This window comes from Taudactylus pleione, unplaced genomic scaffold (genome assembly GCF_031769625.1).
Source record: "Taudactylus pleione unplaced genomic scaffold, aTauple2 ptg000082l, whole genome shotgun sequence".
Taxonomy (NCBI): Eukaryota; Metazoa; Chordata; class Amphibia; order Anura; family Myobatrachidae; genus Taudactylus; species Taudactylus pleione.
In genome coordinates, this window is record NW_028284484.1 from 7,237,802 (window position 1) to 7,259,880 (window position 22,079).

Consider the following 22,079-nt stretch of genomic DNA (forward strand, 5'->3'; position numbering starts at 1 on the left):
ATTTTTTTCTAAAAAAAGGTTACCAATCAAATATTATAAACAAATGTGTCTAAGACCATGAGAACCTTTCCCAATAAGAGCTCTTTCTTAAACACCACAGAGAAAGATCAGTCCAGCCCACCCGCTATCCTATTTATAACCTTATACAGCAATTAAGCTCCAAAGGTCTGACAGATATTACAAAAACAATGGCATATCCTCCAGCAAGATAAGTACCTAAAGAAAATACTTCCACCCAAATCACAAATTATTTTCAAGAAAGAACCCATCTTGAGACAACCTTTGGCTCCCACTATTCCCAAATCATCCAAAACCAGCTCTGGAAATTGGATACATATACAATTAAAAAGATTTTTTTTCTCCTCATGGCAAAGCCTGTAAATTCGGCATTAAAACTGAAAGTGAGTTTTCTTCAAACATCTATCAGAAAAAATACAAGTTCTCAGTAAATATATCATGTAACTGCTATTACATAATTTACATTTTTCTAATACCCATGTGGACATCAATATTTGGGGAACTCTACCCCTTAAAATAAAATTAGAGAACAGATTCTTAATTCAGTTAGCTGCAATAACCCATTTACATTGGTTAAAGCGGGTAAATTCAACTTAATGCAGCAAGGCCCGCATTTTTCACTAATTGAATCTCTGCACAAGTTTAACTGCATCAACTTTCCATAGGATTCAATACACCTTTTTCTTTGCAGTCCCTGAGCTGGTGAAAATCCCTATTTTAAGGTTAGTTCAGAACCCCTGGTATTCCCCCCCCCCCCCGATGATAAATTAGGCACTTAGTAGTTTGTAATTAGCTCAATTTGGCCAAAAATGATGTGTACTGTTTGGGGTAATATTCTGGCTTAAAATAACACAAAAAAATAACTTACATGCATTTTTGTAAGTCTTAAGAATGCCCGAATGTCCAAAAAAAAGACAGGCATGGGCACATGTCAGTAAGCTTTTATGCAGTTGTGGAGCAACAAAGATTTTTCCTGGTGCGGGTGACAGGAGTTGAGTGGGAGCAAAGACGAGAGGGTCCAGGATTGGGCAAACTTGAGGTTGATCCTCTTCCTCTAGTGCAGATAGAAAAGACAGAGGCAGGGCATCAGCTTTCTTGTTCAGGACTCCAGGGCAGAACTGAAGCTTGAAGTCAAACCTAGAGAAGAAGAGGGATCAACTAGCTTGTCTGGTGTTTAATCGATGAGCTGTTTGGAGGTAAACCAAATTTTTATGATCTGTAATGATGGTGACAGGGAATCTTTCACTCTGCCGAAGGTGTCACCACTCTTCCAATGCCAAGCGCATAGCTAGTAACTCCTGATCACCAAGTCATTTTTGCGAGAAGAACCCACATGGGTGAGTCTTCCCATCCCCAGCAGTTTGAGACATCACAGCTCCCACCCCCACCGAAGAGGCATCAACTTCCAGAATGAAGGGCTTTTCAAGTTGTGGTTGGCGAAGGATTGGTGCTATAGAAAATTCTGTTTTTAGATTTTGAAATGCCATTACTGCCAAAGGGGGCCAATGGGAAGGATTGGCTCCCTTCTTGGTGAGAGCTGTAATAGGAGTAACCAGAGTGGAGAAGTTTGAAATAAATCGTCTATAATAATTAGAAAACCCTAAGAATCGTTGGGTAGTTTTCAGGGAATTAGGTTGAGGCTAGTCCCAGATGGCACTCCATCTGTAGATAATCTCCAGAGATAATGTGCCCCAGAAATGGCATGGAGGATTGCTCGAAGAGACATTTGGAAATCTTTCCATACAGACAGTGGTCATGAAGATGGGATAAAACCTCTCGTACATGAAATCGTTGTGACTGAAGATCCTTGGAAAAAATGTAAATATCGTCTAGATAGACCACAATGAACTTGTAAAGGACGTCCCTGAAAATGTTATTCGCATAAGTTTGGAACACCGCTGGTGCGTTACATAACCCAAAAGGCATTACCAAGTATTCAAAGTGGCCATCTTGGTTGTTGAATGTGGTTTTCCACTAATCCCCTGCCTTGATGCGGATAAAGTTGTAGGCCCCGTAAAGATCCAATTTTGTGAAAAATTGAGCTCCACAAACTTTGTCAAAAAGTTCCGAGATGAGTGGCAGCGGGTATTGGCTCTTGATAGTAATTAGATTGAGTCCGCGGTAATCTATGCAGGTTCTGAGTCCCCCATCCTTCTTCTCAACAAAGAAGAATCCAAAGAATAGAATGGTCTTATAAACCTTTTGGCTAGGTTTTCTTTAATGTAGTCGGACATGGCTGCTGTTTCTGGAACTGAAAGAGGGTAAATTCTGCATTTTCCCAGGAATTAGATCAATCCCACAGTCCCAAGAACAATGAGGAGGTAATTTGTCAGCAGCCTGTTCATTAAATACATCAGAAAAATCCTGATATGGTTCCGGCAGATGGGGATCTAGGAGGACTTTCATTTGATCAGGAGTAGGAGGCTTAAAAGCAGGTCCCATAGAAACTTGATGGATACGTACAGGAAGCACGTGAGACAGACATTGATAAAAACAACCTGGACACCAAGCAAGGATTTGCTTATTAGACCAATTAAGTGCAGGGTTATGTCTTTTAAGCCAAGGCAGACCTAAAACTAGTTCATAGGAGGTTTTAGGTAGGACTAAGAATTCTAACATTTCTTGATGAAATGGAAATTCCCAGAATGACGTTGCCATCTATCCCCAATAGGGTCAGCTTGCTGGGTAGAGGAGTGACTGGTATACCCAGGATACGTGCCAAGGATTCTGAAATAAAATTTCCGGCGGCTCCGGAATCCACCAAGGCTTTCAACTATTTTGTCCTCGACTTTTGTGAAAGGGACACCGATAACAGACTATCCATTAATTGGGATGGCTTCATCACTACACCCAACTGTATGCTCCCAGAACCTGTTAGGGTCTCGTGTTTCCCGCAAGAAGAGGACAATTCTTGAGAATGTGGTCCGGAGCTGCACAGTAGAGGAAGAGCTTACTCTGGAACCGACGTGTTCGCTCAGCCGTGGTTAGCCGGGATTTATTAACCTACATAGATTCTTCTTTACTCATTGCCGGAGAAGAGGAATGTGCATCTAATAACAACCGATCCTGAAAACGATCCTCTAATCCTCTACAAGCCAATCGTTCTCTATGGCATAAGTCAATCTTAATACATAGAGAGATTACTTTGGAGAAGGACTCTGGAAGATCCCGAGAGGCAAACTCATCTTTCATCTTTTCTGAAAGACCATGTAAAAAGGCAGCCTTTAGGGCCTCTTTGTTCCATTTTAATTCAGAAGAAATGGTTTGAAATTGGACCACGTACTTTCCCACGGTACGGGTCCCTTTTTGAACTCGAAGGAGATCAGAAGAAGCCGAGGCAGTGCGCCCCGGCTCGTCAAAGATTCTCTTGAAAGAGGAAATAAAGTTCTCATAGTTGGACACTAGAGGATCTGCTCGTTCCCATAATGGGGAGACTCAATCCAAAGCGGTTCCAGTCAGCAGTTAAATAATATAAGCCACTTTTGACCTAGATGTCGGGAAATTCTGTGGCATGCATTCAAACTAAATTTCACATTGGTTGATGAAACCATGGCAACGTCTTGGGTTTCCATCAAAGTGTTCAGGGGATGCCAACTGAAGACGAGATTTCTGTGTCACTGGAACTGGAAGATGGACTGGAGGATTCGAAGGAGTAGACACGGTGGGCGGAGGAAGTAACGTGGCCAAGGTTGATTGGATGGAAAGTAGTTGCCCAGAGAGCGCTTGTAAATATTGAGCCACTTGATGTTGCACTGCCACCTGATTAGACATGCGAGAGGCAAGATCTTGCAACGCTCCTGCACCCTGGGATTCTGAAGCTTCTATTGGGCCTGTACAAACTGGCTCAGGAGGATCTGAAAGCTGAGGTCCCGGTTTGTGGAAGAAATCGGAGATGAGGGGCCTGGATGTATGTCTTCCTCATCCACAAGTATCGGATGTTGGCAAGACCTGATCAAAAGCGCAGAGTCTAACCTACTGGGAGGTGTTCATTAGTGACCCCTCCAAGCAGGGTATGGGTTTAAGCTGCATCCAGCAAGCAGGTCACAGCCCTATGGTCAGGTATCCGATACAGGTGGGAAATGGAGGGAGATAACACCGGTGCGGTCCAGGAGAGTGTACTTCTGAAAGAAGCACTAGCGAGGATTCTGTACTTGGATATTGTACTGAGTACGCAGGCAAGGTATCAGACGCACCGCTGGCACAGGAGAGTGACACTGAACTTGTACTCGGGGGATGTACAGAGTATGCGGGCAAGGCCTCCAGACGCACCGCTGGCACAGGAGAATGACACTGTGGTTGTACTTGGAGGATGTACAGAGTACACGGGCAAGGTATCAGACACACCGCTGACACCGGAGAGTGACACTGTGGTAGTACTCGGAGGATGTACAGAGTACACGGACAAGGTATAAAGATGCACAGCTGGCACAGGAGAGTAACTAGAAATGACTCGAGAATAGAATAGCAAGGGAACCTGGAACAAAGTGATGGCAAGCTACACTAGTAGAAACAACATTGTACAGGCAACTTCCTGATGTCCAGAGCCCAGTAATATACCCTAAGGTAGCATTCCATTAGAGGACAGCATCAGCTGACAACAGCCATGCTACCATTGGACGAAGGGTCAGTCAGGTGATCAAGACACCCATGACGGCAACCTCGGTAACCAAGTCACGGAGCAGCACATGGATGTCCAAGTGCACCTAAGGCATAATCCTCAGCGCGTCACTCTCCGCCGCACCTGACATCTGATCTTAGTCCTAAACCTGAAATTGGCTATGATCATTCAAGCTTAACTTTGTGAATCTGTTTATTTATTTAATTTAATTTATAATAGATGATCTGCTTATTAAATAGAGAAAGGTTCCATCTCCATGGAAACAGGTAGCCTCCACTGGTGAAGAGTTTTTCCAGCTTTCTCTGCGAATCTTACTTAGTAAGGATCACCACCTACAATCCTTTATGTCACAAACTCACAGAAGGATACTAGATGCTAGCCCGTACTTTGGTACTGAAGAGCCACATTACTGAGGTGCGGAGTCTAACGTGCTGGCGGTACTCACCAGGGACTCCCGCAAGAAGGTTTGGACTTAGCTGCAACTGACATGCAGGTCGCGGCCTTCAGACTTTGTTCCGTAGTACAGATGCTGGTGTATTTGAACGCAGTACAAAGAAGGCGTAGAGACATAGTCAACAAGCCGGGTCAGAACCCAATGTACAAGACGTTACCAGGGATCAGACAATATCGGGTCAGGAACAAAGTCAAGGTCAGGAATGAGGAGCAAATAGCGTCCGGCTCTGAATCAGGCCCATATTTCAAATTTGTTTCTACCGATGAACTTAATGTAACTGTCACAGTGACTTCAGATGATGTAGTTATCGTTGGTGACTGGTTCTATGTTGACTATGATGGAAAGAGGTACCCCGGTGAGATCTAGGACATCAGAGATGGTGAATACTTAGTGGGCACATTGGAGCAAGCTGGCAGCAATTGGAAATGGCCATCATCACCAGATGAAATATTTTATACATCTTCACAGTTACTCAGGAAGATAAACCGGTCTACATTGATTAATTCACATGGATTCTACAGGTTTGAGTAATTTGTATTAGAGCCCTTTGGGGACAGAAATCTAATGTGAGTCACATTCATATGTATCGGGAGTCACATGTCAAAACTGATTTTAAAGTATAGTTTGGTTAACATTCAGTTTTTTTTGTGAATGACATATATATAATTTTACATTTTGGCAGTCAGGGCTTGCAGTTCCACTGCATATGCATGAGCCAGCAAGCTGGGTCATGCAAACACAGATACATCAATACTAACCCAGCGCACCAATAGGACTTCCCATACCATTCCTGGTCACTACCACCTGGCACCTGGGTGTCACTCAGCAGTGCCAGCAATATTTTCTTAGTAAATTGCAGTAATAACTGATTTCCTATTGTTGAGATAAGCAGCAATAGAATATCTACTTAATCGCTGCATTAAAATAAATAGGAGCTTTCATCTTTTATATGCAACAATAACAGGAAAACATCAGTCAGTTCCAGACATTACACAACAACAAGTGGGTTTCTGTTAAATTTGAAAGCATAAAGCATTATTTATGAAATGTGTAGTCAGTGAGTTGCACAATAATGTAGCTTTTGATAAGAGGATTGGTATAAAAGGGTTCCTTGCTTTGTACAAACTAGATATTTAGGGCAGCAAGGGTTTAAGGCAGTAACCCCTGATCCAGGGTTTAAAGAAGGCAATAAACATCTCTATTCATTCCAGAAATACAAGCATGAACTCCATAACTTCATCTACACTAAATGACTCTGCTGAATAATGATGAGGGAATAACAGTTTATGGGGTCTATTTATCAAGCAGTAAAAGTGTTGAGAAGTGGACCAGTGGAGAAGTTGCCCATAGCAACCAATCAGCTCCTACCTATTATTTTATAGACTGTAGTTGATAATGCTACTTGAAAGCTGATTAATCGTTGCTATGGGCAACTTGTCCACTGGGTCATTTCTCCAACCTTTTCACTGCTTGATAAATAGACCCCTAAGACTGGGGAGTGAAGGGCCCAAAGGGGGAATGCAGTGGTATGGGCCCACTTAAGGGGGTGACGCAAATTGTGGTCAGTCGCTTAAGGGGATGTGACCAACTACCAGAAGGGCAGAAGAAAAAAAGAGGAACTGCCTTTGTCCAGATCTGGATTAAGACTGCACAGTGTCCTATGGAAAGATACTGGTTTGGGGTTGACACCCTCTTTGAGCAGAAGCTGGTGGTTTGACCAGCCCATTTCTACTATGTGAACAGTTAATTTACACAAGCAGAGACTTTAGACATCAATTATAGTATGTAAAATCAGGTGACATCACTTGTCTTACTGCAGTGTAGGCTCTGGGTGCAGAGACCGGTGTGCTCCTTGGTTTTGGGCACAGCACAGTGCTACTCCGCAGCCTTACGTGCTGTGCATCTGCTTGTGCCGCCCACTACTGTCACTTGTGTGTACGTACATCAACAGGACATACTGTGTTTCCACACAAAGCTTTAACTCACGGGGCCTGAATAAACATTCAAACCCCCTGGTCTACTACACTCGAAGCATGTGGGAAATGATGTGTGTGCAGGTGTCAGGGCTGGAAGAAAGCTTGGGGGAGCCACTATCAAGGTGGCAGCATACTACATCATGTCCGCTACACTGCTGGGAACCAACTCCTGGCAGCATTCAAGACATGATCTAGAGGCAAATGCAGGATTTTGAGTGGTGTGTGAGAGAGGGAGAAAGTGAAAGAGGGAGGGAGGGAGAGGGGGGGAGAGAGGGAAAAAGAGGGAGGTGGAGAGGGAAGGAGAGGGAGAGAGGGGTTGGAGAGAAGAATGGAGTGAGGAGGACAAAGAGGGGGAAGGAGAGAGAGAGAGAGAAAGAGAGAGGTAGAGAGAAAGGGAGGGAGGGAGGAAGGGGAGGAGGGAAAGAGTGAGAGAGGGAAATAGGGAGGGGGAGAGAGAGCAGATGAGAGATAGGGTGAGGGAGAATGAAGGAGGGAGACAGAGAGGGAGAGAAGGAAACAGAAAGATAGAGGGAGAGAGAGAGGTTGGAGAAGATGGGAGAGAGAGAAGGGGAGACAAAGAGATAGAGGGGGAGAGATGGTGGGAGGCAGAGGGAAAGAGAGCACGCAAGCACACACACTACCTTGCTGTGTTTCTGATGGATGGAGGCACGTCATGGCATTAGGCTCCACCCTCTACCCATACACCTGCGAATCGCGGCATGATCAGTGAGGAGGCAGGGCTTTGATCATTAGCCATAGCCAGGCACCCATTGTAGAGGCAGAGACAAAGCTTTCTCCATCTCTCCCAAGTCAAAACAAGTCCATCAGTGTCATGACTGTGATGCTGCTGGGAGCTAGCCAGTGATGCTCCAGAGTGGCCCAGTCCGGGACAATGTTTGCTCCTGTGTGGGGGGCCTTGGGCGACCACCTCAGCCACCCCACCTATAATCTGACCCTGGCAGGTGTTGATATTGCAGAGATATGTAGGCATACACTAGTGGACGACTCAAAATATGAACAGCCCTGTTACTTAACCAGTGATGTTGGTTTATTGAGAGATATTTGGAAAGAAATTATCCTATATAGTAGGATAACAGAAAGACACTCCTTTGTGGGGGAACTCTTGATGAATGTATCTCAAATTAGGTTAAAACATAACTTTTAATTTTATTATGCACTTAAAAAAGACCAACAACAGACAAAAAACACAAATGACACAGACCACAACACATACATTATAAAATACTCAGCACCACAGTATTATATACTATATATAACTGTAGCAAAGTAAAATTAAGATTGATAAGGAATATCTGCGCTGCGGTTTGAGTAGACCAAAAATGTGACCGCAGTCTGTGCAGAAATATAATCACCCTTTTATTTCTGGGTATGTCTCATACCCTGTTTAGTAATGAGAGGGAAAGGCGAAATATTGGATATGCTTGTAATAATAAATAATGATATATAACACTCCTAATAATCTCTCTGTATAAGCTATATCCAGTAACCGGCGTCTGATATCATAACCCTTGATTATTTATACATAATCCGTTGTTATTCGATAGTAGTTTGCATCATTAGTTAGATATCTATAGTAGCATGGTTTGTAGTATTAATACCTGGGTGTAAGTTACCAAGCTTAGTGTACCAAACAGATTGCAATCAACACCAATTTCCTCATTTGTTAGTCCTCTGTTGCTTAAAATCGTGATTTAACCCCAAATTGTTGTAGCCCCGGACCCTGCATGTACAATTTATCCACAGTGCACACACATGGGGTAGCTACACAGATGTATAGTTAAAGGGAAAGATAACCCCTCGAATTACATAAAATTATGTTTTTATAATAGCCAGACCAATTCAGGCTCGTCCACTCATGAGACAGGAGACACAGGTGTAACAGGAAGAGCAGATTTATTCAACAACAGGGGGAAATATATACAATGTCTGTGCGGAATAACCGCAATTAGAACAGAGGAAGCATACTAATAAATTACAGAGGGAAACGTGTGTATTATCTATTCGGTATAACCGCAATTGTTCCAGAGGTGTTTCGGAACCAGGGGGTCAGCTGGGAACTGCTGATACTCACAAATCCATTGCAGTGTCACCACGAGGTATAACAGGGCTATACAGGCGCCGGCCGGGAGATCAGCTAGGCATAGCCGATACTCACGTGTCCTGTGACACACGTTTTGCCGTGCAGGCTTTCTCCAACTGTTTGAGCCGAAAGCTCTCTGGGGCTTTCGGCCACGAGACCCTACCACAAGGGTCTCGTCGCAAGCCCGATGGTCAAGCTGTGGCAACCCATCATCCTGGCCGCTCGCATTAGCTGTCGGTGGCAACCCACAACAATGTGAGCGGCCAGGAGGCGCTCCATAAAACAAAAAAAAAAAGACGCCCTGATTCAGAGCGAGCGCTCTGTCAGAGCATCCGGCTCTGAATCAGGGCCTCTGTTCTTAGCGCTGCTAGCTACTCATATCGGCAAACTGTAATGGTAAGTTGCAGCTATAGATTTTTTTTATCACTGCAATAAATATTGATAGAAAATCTTTTCTATTGCTGATTCAGAGGTGGGAGCAAAGCTAAAAAGAGCAAGTAACTTTGCACCTGGGTAAAGTCAGGCTGCACTGCAGGAGGGGCAGATTTTAAATGTGCAGAAAGATTTAGATGTGAGAGAGGAGTGTTCAAACTTTAATCTAAATTACGGAGTAAAAATAAAGCTGTCCAGCATTCGTGGGCTACATGCAAAAGCAGACAGTATTTTCCACGCATGCAAATATAATAAATGAATTTGCACCTCTTGCACTGCAGCAAGGTCTGTCCAATTACAAAGTTACATATGTTTTTTGCTTTGCTCCCACATCAGAATCAGCCCCATACTGTATGTCACCAAGGCAGACCTGTGAAAGGCAGACCTGTGCATCTGAGACCTCACATGCAAGGCGTCATTAATTATTATTGTCAGAAAATGTTTCTGAAAAAAGTTTAAAAATAAACAATTTGAATTAGTATATAGACATACAGTATATGCATGTGTACCTTTTTCTGTCCTTATGACTGAGGCTGGGTACACACGTAAAGATTTTCTGTCCAACCATCCAACTAGTTGATTGGTTGGAATGAAAATCTGGTAACGTATGAGAGTAAATGATGATCAGCAATTTGCTCCTAAATGCCAGAAAACAAATGAAAATGGTCGGTCAGACAAGTTTGTTAATTGTATGATCTAAACAATTTGTTCAAACAACAGTTTTTGTCCATTTTCCGGCGTTTGGGAGCATATTGCAGATTGTTATTTGCTTTCATACCTTACCAGATTTTCATTCCAACCAATCAACTAGTTGGATGGTTGGACAGAAAATCTTTACGTGTGTATGCAGCGTTAGTGATTAGAGTAAGGGTCTTGTTCAAAAAGGAGAAAACCGCACTAGTGTATAACCCTCTCCTTAAGATAACATCCAACTCGATGTCAATTTCCCCCACAAGGAGGTGTTACCAACTATATAGTACAAGTATTTAGCAAGAGCAAGGGTTTGGATTTCCAGCTATTTGGAAATACAGGGGGTACATTTACTAGGATTCAAAGATTCGAGTTTGGTCGAGATGACAATTTCGGGTGAGTTTAGGCATGTTTTTTATCTCGCAAATTTGCTAAAGACAAACTTGGGTGAGTTTGGGAGAGAGTTCTTTAATCTCACTTGTAAAACTCGGGTGAGATCGCAAACTCGAATCAACTCACAATTGGGCAAACTTTGAAGTACTTTTCATGAAAAAGATGCAATTTGCAAATTTACTAAGATTTGAGATTACAATCTCGGGGGAGATCACAGCAAACTCACAGAGAAATTGAAGTTTCAAACACGCCACCTCCTGAGCTGCAAGTTTGGCAGAAACATACACAGATCAGTGTGAATTGAGTATGTTTCTGCATGTGTAAAGTGTTTTTATAAAAAAAAAAAAAACTACGTAGAGTCCTCCCCAAAAGACATAACCAGCCCCGGACTGTCAGCCAGTCCTGGTTCCAAAAATTACGGGGAACAAAACGAGTAAGGTTCCCCCATAATTTAGGAACCAGCACCTGGCTGCAGGGCCAGTGCTGGTTTTAAATATAGGGGGAAAAAACTTGCGTAGGGGTCCCCCTATATTTAAAACCAGCACCGGCCCCAAACAAACCAGGGTGTAATGCCATAGCCAGGAGACCCTATTACCGGGTCCCAATGGCCAAAGCATTTGCACCCCAAGCCAGTCAGGCCAAGCTGGGGATCTCAGGGGAGGTGGTGACCACGCAAAAAAGGGTCCCCCCTCTCCCGAAACCCCAGGCTTGGTCTGAAGCCCAGGGTCTTCCCCGCACACCTGGGCTGTGGGTATGGGGGGTAATAATGTGTAAAATAGTTGAAAACTATTGTATTTTACAGTGGAACTACAGGTGCCAGCATGCCTGCCCTTTGGCACTTGTGGAACTACAAGTGCCAGCAGGTAGCCAGCACCTGTACCCCCACTGTAAAATAAATATTTAAAAAAACCACAGTACACACACACCGTACGCAGTAAAACTTTATTACATACACCTAACCCACTCACACATACTTACCTGTGCCAGCTGATCTGTCCCTTTGTCCCATGTAGAAAAAAGATCCCATACTCACCTCCATCCTGGCGCCACTCTCCGTAGCATCCACTTACTTGGCAAAATAAGAAAACGAGTTACACGAATCATATGAACAGGTGCAAGTATATGTTGTAACATAATACTTGGACCTCGCAAAATAACAGATGACCGTGATCATCTGTTGAATCCCATGGGCCGCTAGCCAAGCAGCGGCCGCTTTACATGTAGTGGACACTCATTGGCTGGGACCCACATGTAACCAGCCAATGAGCGGCCGCTTCATGTAAAGATGTATCACGGTCATCTGCTACTTTGCAAGGTGCAGCCAGGTGCTGGTTCCTAAATTACATTGGAACACTATTCATTTTGTTCCCCGTAATTTTAGGAACCAGGACTGGCTGACAAGTCCGGGGCTGGTTATGCCTTTGGGGGGGGACCCTACGTAATTTAAAAAAATTTTTTTAACCCTTCTTGTAACACGTAGAACACACAAGCAGCCTTCACATATCTTACAGACATGTGCAGGCTGCTTGCTCGGGAGAGTTTTGCAGAGAGAAAACACTGTAATCTCGGGTGAGTAATCTCATCTAAACTTGCCACTCGGGGGAGAAATCTCGATCTGCTTCACCGTCAGAAAACTCACTTTCAGCTAAACTCACTTCTTAGTAAATTTGCGAGTTTAAAAATGGGAAAATCACCTGAGATTCGGCGATGCAAATCGAGTTTAAAGAAAAACAAACTCAATCAGACTCGAATCTTAGTAAATTTACCCCCAAGTCTCAGATTGCCCTCTAGCGAAGCATGCAGAGTCGTGTAATTTCACAATACCGTACTAAGACACTGTTAAAAATAAAGGGGTCTATTTACTAAGCCTTGGATGGAGATAAAGTACCAGCTAATCAGCACCTGTCATTTTTCAAACACAGCCTGTGACATGACAGTTAGAAGCTGAGTGGCTGGTACCTTATCTCTGTTCACTTTATTCCCATCCAAGGCTTAGTAAATAGACCCCGAAATGATTTAAGTGTCACGTAACTTACTTGCTGCTAGTAGTTTATTCTGGCTTCTTCAGTGCAGTGTTGCTGCGGCTCCAACCCCATGATCTTCTGCTCAGACCATATTATAGTAGTTTATGGATGACTATCGATGGTACCATTGGTGGTTAACCTCAATGGTATGAAACCATCGTCGGGGAGCCATCAATGGTTTCATCCCACCGATGGTCATTACTGCGCTATTACTCACCGGGCCAATCGGAGGTAGGAGTGGGACTTCGTGGGTTGCTTTGGGGGCGGAGCTAAGCTCTGTGTTCCAACACCAGATTGGAATACAAAAAATGTTGTGCTCTGCGCAATCGATGGTGGATTACATTTGCATTTATGCCATAAATGGAAAACCTATTGAAGGTTGATAAACATCGATGGTCAATAGCCATCCCTACTGTAGTCCAGTCACTGGACTTGATGTCGATGTTTTCGCAAATGGAGTGATTTTTTTGCCACTGCGCATGCGTTAAGGGTACTGTAGTCAGTGTCACACGTTGTGGGTCTTTATTTGCAGCGTGATTGACATTCAGGGAGCATTTGGGGAAGGCAACAGGGAGTTATAGCTAAGAAAAGCAGATATGTCTTGTTCCTTTTGGGGGCATATCACATCCTGCGTATGCGATCCCGCATGCAGGAAACAGGGCTCCTGCATCTCAGTTAGGGCAGCCATTCTTAGTGACCATAGACTCACTCAGGAAGTCGATGTTTGCATGAACTGCATCCGATGCTGCGTATGTTTACTCAGTTGCAGACAGCTGCGATGGCTCCGGAGGGGGTGTCTTAGCCATTGTTAGCATTAGAATATCTTCGCATATCCACCACTGTATGATATGAGAGATGCCTGGAGGCAAAAGAGGGTCTTTTTTACAGTCAGTGATTCTGCACTGTGTGGTCCCACACAGCCAGAGGGCTGCACAAGGGTCTATTATGGTCCTCACCATGGTGCTCCAACTGTCTCCAGCACCTGGGGCATGTGCCTCATCTCCTTATCTGATGTGTATGTCCAAAAATAGATTTTTTTTTTCACCAGTTATCCCTGGTACTGTGCACCCACAAAGCGTTTGCAGATAAAATCTTTGTGGATTATCGTCTTCCGATAGTGGTGATAAAATACAAGGAAGCCACCAACTGGATGACAGACCATTGGCAATTATTCTTTTGAAAATATTTAATCTCACAACATGCATACCTTGAGACTAGAGCTTTAAGGGACAGGGGCAATGAAATGATGTGAGATTCTGCAGCAGACTGAGGGGTATATTTACTAAAGTGAGAGTTTTTAGAAGTGGAGATGTTGCACACAGCAACCAATCAGATTCTACTTAACATTTAACTAGCACCTTCTAAAAGTTAATAGCTAGACTCTGATTGGTTGCTATGGGCAACATCTCCACTTCTAAAAACTGTCACTTTAGTAAATGTATCCCTCTAATGCCGCACATCCACTAGCAGACCAAAAAACGACTGCACGACTACGACATTGTAAACGTTCAGTCGTTTCATAGTCTGTGCTGTGCCTACACTGAACGAGCAGTCGTTCAGTGTAGGCACATCAATCATCCCCTAACATACTCAGCCTGACGTTATCGTCAGGTTGACCAGCATGTTCGGGCGATGATTGATGTCGGAACCGACCAGCCGGAGCGCACATCGCTGGTCTGTTCCGACATTAATGTGCCCGATTCATGCCCGATTCATGAGCGATTGAACGATAACTATAGCGTTATCGATTAATTGCTCAAAAAAATTGACAAGTGGATGTGCACCTTGAGAGCTACAGTATATAGTGGGAGGTGCAGGGTCCTTTGATTTCACCAAGTGATGTGAGGCTTCTATAAAATTGGTCATAGAGCTGTGGTGAAGTGTAAACGTACCTCTATAGGATACAATGCTCATGCACCTAACTTATTGTCAACATTTCCATTTATAGAATTAAGAAATCTGTCAATTCTTGTAATATCTGTAACCGGGATCTTGCGCTTACAAGACAAAACTTTTTGATAATCTATTCCATTAACATTGACAAATAATAAGAAGTTTCTTATGTGTCACTCTGTGTGATGAAGACAAAATAGGAAGATTTCCTCCTTGTCTAATGATTCAGTTATAATTATTAATAATGGCCTGCTTCATGTATGCACCCAAAGGAGAAATAACAACGTGTCAAGAGTTGCAAAAGAGAGATTTGAAGCTGAGCTCATAGGCTGGAAAATGCCAGTAATGATCATTGAATGAGCATTAGGTGAATATGAGGTGTCTGCCTTCCCGAGCAAGGTAACACTACAGCTGCCTTCACAAGCAAGACATCATATGCTGCCATTTTGCCTGTTTCTAAGGTTACCATTAATATATTGTGCTCACACTGTGACCCTCGTGATTAAAGTGAGTCTGAGAGACAGCCGCAGTAGCATGCATCATTCGCCTGAAAGTGGCTGGGTTCAGGTACTGAAGCGTATTGAATAATACTAGCATTATTAAAAGTCTGACAGGGACAAAATGCACTCTGACATCTCCTACCCTCTCATACTGAGGTAACTAAATCATATTTCTATCATTCATACCACCTCTTCTTATTTGCAGTGCAGACCTGGAACACAGAGACATTGAATAGGTCGAACTGGTGCACCATGGGAATTTCATACTCAGAAACACTGCAAGAAAGAACCTTGACAATTTCTAAGGTCTATATTTTACAGGCAGGGATGACAGTGCTAACGCGCACAGCTACTGCCATATGAGAACTGTAAATTTCCCGTCCTGATGGTGCACTCGAAGGCTAGTGAATATGTTTAGGATTTCAATTAAATCACATAAACTTTGCTAGAGAAAATGTTTACATTGTCCTTGCATATTTATCCATATGTACGAGTATTATATTACTATTACGTTCTAGATGAATCCTGAGGGGACTACAGAAAGAAGTCTCGTGTGCCCACAGGCACATAGGCTGCAAATACGTGCAAGGATGGGCCAGTAAGTTATAACAAAACAATTGCTCAAAATGCAACCAAAACTGGAAAAGAGCTGGAAGAAAACAGCATCTTTTCCATCCTCCTGAACAATTATACATTGTATTAGGCTCTATACACACTGACATTTGCAAACGTGTTTGTTTGTTTTCTTTTGCATGTTAAATTGCAAGTAAAACTGCATTGCTTTTATGTATGTGTTGTATATGTTAGATATGAATTTGGATGCATTTTCAAATGTGTTCAATCTTTTTTTAAACATGTCTGTGATAAAACATGAATCTGTGAAACACATGTGAAAACTGTTTTTGCTTGCCCCTCATTACGCAGGGGCTGATAAGTTGAGCGTAAGCCAGTCTTGCAGATGTATCGTGCTTGCTTTGCTAACGTGCATTGCTCGTTTTAGCACTGCGAATGCTACGTCACCGAGCGTAGGTAACTACAGGTGTTACATCATATTTCAGTCACATCTACCCTGGCAGCTGACTAGGTGGAACTGGGTGGTAGTGGGGCATTCACATGTAGTGAGGGTGTCATGGGAGTATCTATACACGGGCCCCTGGACCAGTACATTTTATTTACCTCTCTGAAGTTCAGTACCGACGTTGCTGAATTTGGCGGGAAAATAGTGCAGCCGCCATGTTCCCAAAGATTTAAACATGTGCAGTAGAGAAATGACTGGGAACATGACGTGGATGACATGTTCCCGGAGATCTGCACATGTGCAGTAGACTCTGGCATAGTACCAAAGTATACTCTGCAATTGAACCTATATGTAGACTGCACTCGGGCAACCTCCTCTCTTAAAATGTCCCTGGAGGATGTGTCAACAGAACTGAGGGATATGCTGAGGCATGCGTACACCTAATTACACCTGTTTACAGATACTTCTTTTGCACCAAGGATAGGAATGGTGCAAGTGACCACGGATAATGATGATGAAGCAAAGCACGCTGGCCACATTGATGTGGACAACTCTGCATACGAATATGCGCAGATAGTACTATGAACACACTGCAGGAGCAATTACGGCTGACTTATGTTTAGCTATTCATCAGCCACACACTGTGCTACAATTAAGATTAATGTAAATTTTAAAGTTCACAGAAACTAAAAATAACAATGCAAAGCAAGCTAAATGCATATAACAATACACATAAGCACTACAGTACAATGATTTTCATTTTCACATATTTAGAGGTGCGTCTTAAACTCAGAGTGTAAATACCAGTGTGTACATAGCTTTACAGAGCAGTGACAACACATGGAACATCAGCAATGGGGCAAAGTGTAATTACAATCCTTTGCCATTTTAACCAGCTGGAAATAAAAAGTTGCATATTAAATAATAATTTTTTATTTAAGACACAAGGTTTTCTTGTAGCTCTAGTTAGCCAATAATTTTTCATGGCACTGGTTAAAATATTGAATTTTTGGTTTGTCCTTGATTGTTGATCTGCAAGATTATTGTAATGAAATAAAAGTTAAGATAAGGAAAATTAATTGTTCTCTTTGGTGCAGTGCTGACATTTTATACCTATTTTTCCATCTCTCAGTAGCCGCTGCTTGTGACATGTTGAAGCTTTCTGTTGCACATCGTCCTCCTTTGAAATTTACAATTTTAGTATATCTTTTGCAGCAGTAAAAAAGCACTTTGTTCAGGCAGAAATGTTAACAGACAAAGGAAAATGTTACACTCTAATACAATATCACATAAATTACTTAAACAGAATATCTATAGATAATCCTATAAGATTACTATGAGATCAATAACATCTCTGAATACTGTATGCTGCAATGCCACTACTCATTTGTATGATCATTCAAAGTTTGGCACAATCATTATAACTATTTGTTTAATAATTTAGTTTAAAAAATTCAATCGTATCACCTGCAGAGCCAGTATCAATCGTATCAACTGCAACCCAGACACAATGGGGTATATTTACTAAAGGTCCATTTTAATCAATTGTAATCAATCAATCATCAATGTTGTGTTTCTGGGGCTAAATCACACATTTACTTAACACAGAAATAAAAAATTGCCTGTTAGTAAATGTGTGATTTAGCCACAAAAACACAACATTAATGCTGATCGATTTGAAATTAATTAAAATCGACCTTTAGTAAATATGCCTCTTAGAGCCTGATTTTGAATGTGCAATGACTGAGACCCACTTATAGCATCTTTAGATGCTGAAATACCTCTTTGTGGTTCTTTAGATGCAACCATCGGTCACACCATCAGACCTTGCACCAGCCACATGCTTGGTACAGATTATCCAGGTTCTCAACCAGTTCAGCAACACTCCCATAACACGCCAAAAGACGGACCAGGGCTGGCCTTGCTATCTGGCACTTCTGACATATGCCAGAAGGGCCATTGGCCGGCCCAAAAGCCTGACCGAGCAGCTCCGTCTACGGCGCACACACACTGAGGGATGCTGGGACTGGTCTACAGCCCCAGTTCATCCCATCTTCATGCATCTACATAGTTACCTCTCAGTTACCACCCAGGAATGCCCAGCACATTTCTAACACACTTTGGATACCATCCGTCTCTCAATACTGCGCATCTTTGGGACGCATGCAACTTAGTCACATGCGCAGTCAGTAAACATCGACCATATATATGAATATAGGCATTGTGTGCAACTCAGAATCATGGCCTGACTCTTAGTCCCAATTAAAGACAGCCATGTAAATTCTCTCAATGCTACATTAGCAATTGTGGCATTGGAGTTTCATGACGGGTCAACAATGTTTGTGGATAGCATTCTGAAGGCTGACTGAGCAGTAGGCGTTATGTTCCTGCAACAATACACAGGCACCTCTGTCAGAGGTCTCCTACTGATTTATTGAATAAATAATATTGCATATTATGCTGCCGGCTGCTTTAGTGGAATCCAAACCTAGCACTGTCTAAGGCAGGTGTGCCATTGTATCTCTATTATATAATTTATTTTTTTAATAAATCTAATAATTACTTTGGAAAGGAAGAAGTTATTAATAAAGCTGCTTAAAATGTCAGCATATTGTTTCTTAAATTGGTTTCTCAAACTGTTCTGAAAGTTCTAAAATTTGCCAGGTTTTCTGAAACTTTTAATAACTGAGCTACATTTGAGAAAATGAAAGATTTGATCCTGTCTACACCTGTTTGTCCATGTTCTCATTGGTTGGCAAGCTGGCTCATACACATTCAAACTTGAATTGATGAATGTTAACGGATGAAATTGAACTTTATTTTATGCTGTGTGACCATCGGCGGCCTTCTGCGCATTCATCAACCCTTACATTTGCGAGAAACCAGTACTGGGGAAGGATCTTACGGATCCCTCTCCCGGTAAATTCTGCAATATGCAACCTATGACTACAATGGTGTCAGCTATCAAGGCAAAAGCTTTGGAACGCTTTGTATTCCGGAACTTGGTAAATTCCACAACATAGAAACCTGTGGGGGCTGCTATTGTGATCGGTAATGGGAGAACTGCAGATATTTGCTGCACTCTCCCCTACAAACAAACCCCCTACATACATCCTGGAGATACTTATGTTTGCGGGTATCCCCTAAAAACGTCAGTGTTTTGGGGATTTCCCGCAAAATCTGTTTAATAAATATGCCCTGTAAGTTTATACAAAACTGGGGGGTATAATAATTTAACTGCTTAATGCCACATACTGCTGTTTCATATCCGCAACAAAGGACTTTCTGAGCACATTTGAACTTAATAGCATATGGGACTGTGGGCCTGAACGCAGATTCCCGATGTTTGTGAATCTGCGCAGGCGCCAGACCCATTCTACGCATGTACAGAACGGGTCTGCGTGTCCGCTTGCAAACTGGCAGCAGACTGTCAGTGATTGACAGTCTACTGCCGTTTGGAGGCGGGGAGGGGGCAGCGACAGCCTCCGTTACCCAAGACAAAGGCAAGTCGCCGCCGTTAGGGAGGAGGGAAGAGGCCAGGATCTCCGTCGGGTGACGGAGATTTCCTGGCCTTTTCCTGTAATCTGCAGCGACCGGCTGCGGGACGCTATGGGTCACCCCAGCTGGCTGTTGGTACTCAGATTAACCGATGCTGTTTTGAACAATGCAGATGGGTTAAGTAATGCACAGGGGGTGTGATGCCTCCTGTGCATTACCATATCTGCAAAGGATCGCAATTGCAAAGCTGCCTGAGAGCAGCTTTGCAATTACGATCCTTACAGAATCAGGTCCCATGTTAGTTATTTGGCAGCATACAATGGGTACAACATTATGAGGAGCCATTTGTTCCCCCACTAGGTGAATTTAAGCCAGCTTTTCACCTTGTAATTTGTCTGTCAGCTGAGAACATTACTCCACCATTGTATAAATGGTCTCTCCCACTCCAGAATCCTGCTCTGTCAGTTTCATGTCATTCCTGTTTTTGATGTAAGGATAATAAGAGGGCTTGAGTGTATACATCTAATGAGATGTGATGTCAGCTGGAGCTCTGTGTGAGTGATGTGTTAGTAGATACAGTATTTCTAAAAGCTGGTAAAATACTATGGCACCCTTCCATTTTGCCATCACTAAAATACTTGTCAAGACGAAATATTCACTGGGGGGGGGAATTATTGGTGTTACATAGACAGGGTAGATGTACTAAGCCTTGGCGAGAGATAAAGTAGCTAGATAAAATACCAACCAATCAGCTCCTAACTGACGTTTTTCAAACACAGGGGTCTATGAACTAAGCCTTGGAGAGAGATAAAGTGGGCAGAGAAAAGTACCAAACAATCAGCTCCTGTCAGTTGACAGGCTGTGTGGGAGATGTACTAAGCTCTGAAAAGTGATAAAGTGGAGAGTGATAAACAACCAGCCACTCAGCTCCCAGCTGTCATGTTACAGGCTGTGTTTGAAAAATGATAGTTGGGAGCTGATTAGCTGGTGGTTTATCCCTCTCCAGTTTATCACTTTTCAGAGCTTAGTACATCAGTTAGGAGCTGATTGGTTAATACTTTATCTCTCTCCACTTTATCTTCCTCCAAGGCTTAGTACATCTTCCCTACAGTATGATAATTGAAAATTTAATAAATGTGTCTGTAGCCAGATTTCGTCATAACATACTTGTTGGCGGATAAATAACCTGACATCTATGTGATAGGTTTACTTGAGACATCATAAAAATATATACATCAGTCACAAAGAGCGCATCATTTATCCGTAAAAGACATTGTTATATTGCTGAAAGAGTTTTTCTACTTGTCCCAAGATCTTTTCCCACCTATCAACAGGTATTTTTTAATTTTTAGGCCGGGATGTACTAAGGTTGCTGTGACCATTCCGCCAGTCACCGCAACCTTACTATTTGCATATGTACTAACATATGTGATTAGTATCGCAAAGGGCAGCTCTTGCAATAAGAGCTGCCCTTTGCGAAACAGCCAACACCGGTTGACGGGGTCTCCGTGGGACCCCGCCCCCTCCGAGCCCCGGGAGCTTCCTGCTGGTCACCTGTGCGGGAAGCCCCGGGCTCCTCCTCTTCCTTCCTGCACCCGGAAGAAGATTAGGAGGAGGCGGAGTACCCAGGAGGAGCACGGGCCGGCGACCATGGAAAGCAGGTGAGTGGGGGCCAGCGCTGGGCGGCGGCAAAGCGTCCGTCCCTTTTAGAAAAGCTGGTAGTGGACTGGTACTACAGCAGGTAAGTGTGTGCTACTGAGAGAGCGTGCGCCATGCACACACTCCTTTAGTCCCTCTCAATCTCTCTCCCTCCACTGCTCTCTCTGGGCCTGATTCAGACCCAATCGCAAGCGCTGAGCGCTCGCAACCTGGTCGATGGTGGCCCAGTGCGCATGCGCATGACGGAGCCGGCTCCATCGTGCGCATGCGCGAGACCCGGATAGCGACGGGCAATCCGTCGCTCCGGGTCTCGCACCAAAGGGGTCGTGCTATCGATGTTGAGTGACAGCACGCCCCACTTTGGTGGGTGGGCCGGGGGGGTGGCTGCCCAGACGATAGGCGTTCCCATGAGAACGCCTACCATCTGGGGGTGGCCCCACTGACATCACAAGTGATGTCAGTGGGAGAGCTTTCGGCTCTGTTAGAGCCGAAAGCTCTCTGGGGCTTGCGGCCATGAGACCCTACCACAAGGGTCTCGTCGCAAGCCCGATGGTCGCGATGGTCAAGCTGTGGCAACCCACAGCAATGCGAGCGGCCAGGAGGCCGCTCCAAAAAAAATGGTGCCCTGATTCAGAGCGAGCGCTCTGTCAGAGCGTCCGGCTCTGAATCAGGGCCTCTGTCGCTTAAGCCTGTCAACCTCCCTCTCTTTTCCTTTATCTCACTCTGTCTCTCTCTCACTCTCTCCTATTCTCCCCCTTCTCTCTCCCTGTCCCCTCCTCCCTCCCTACCCTCTTTCCCTCTCTAT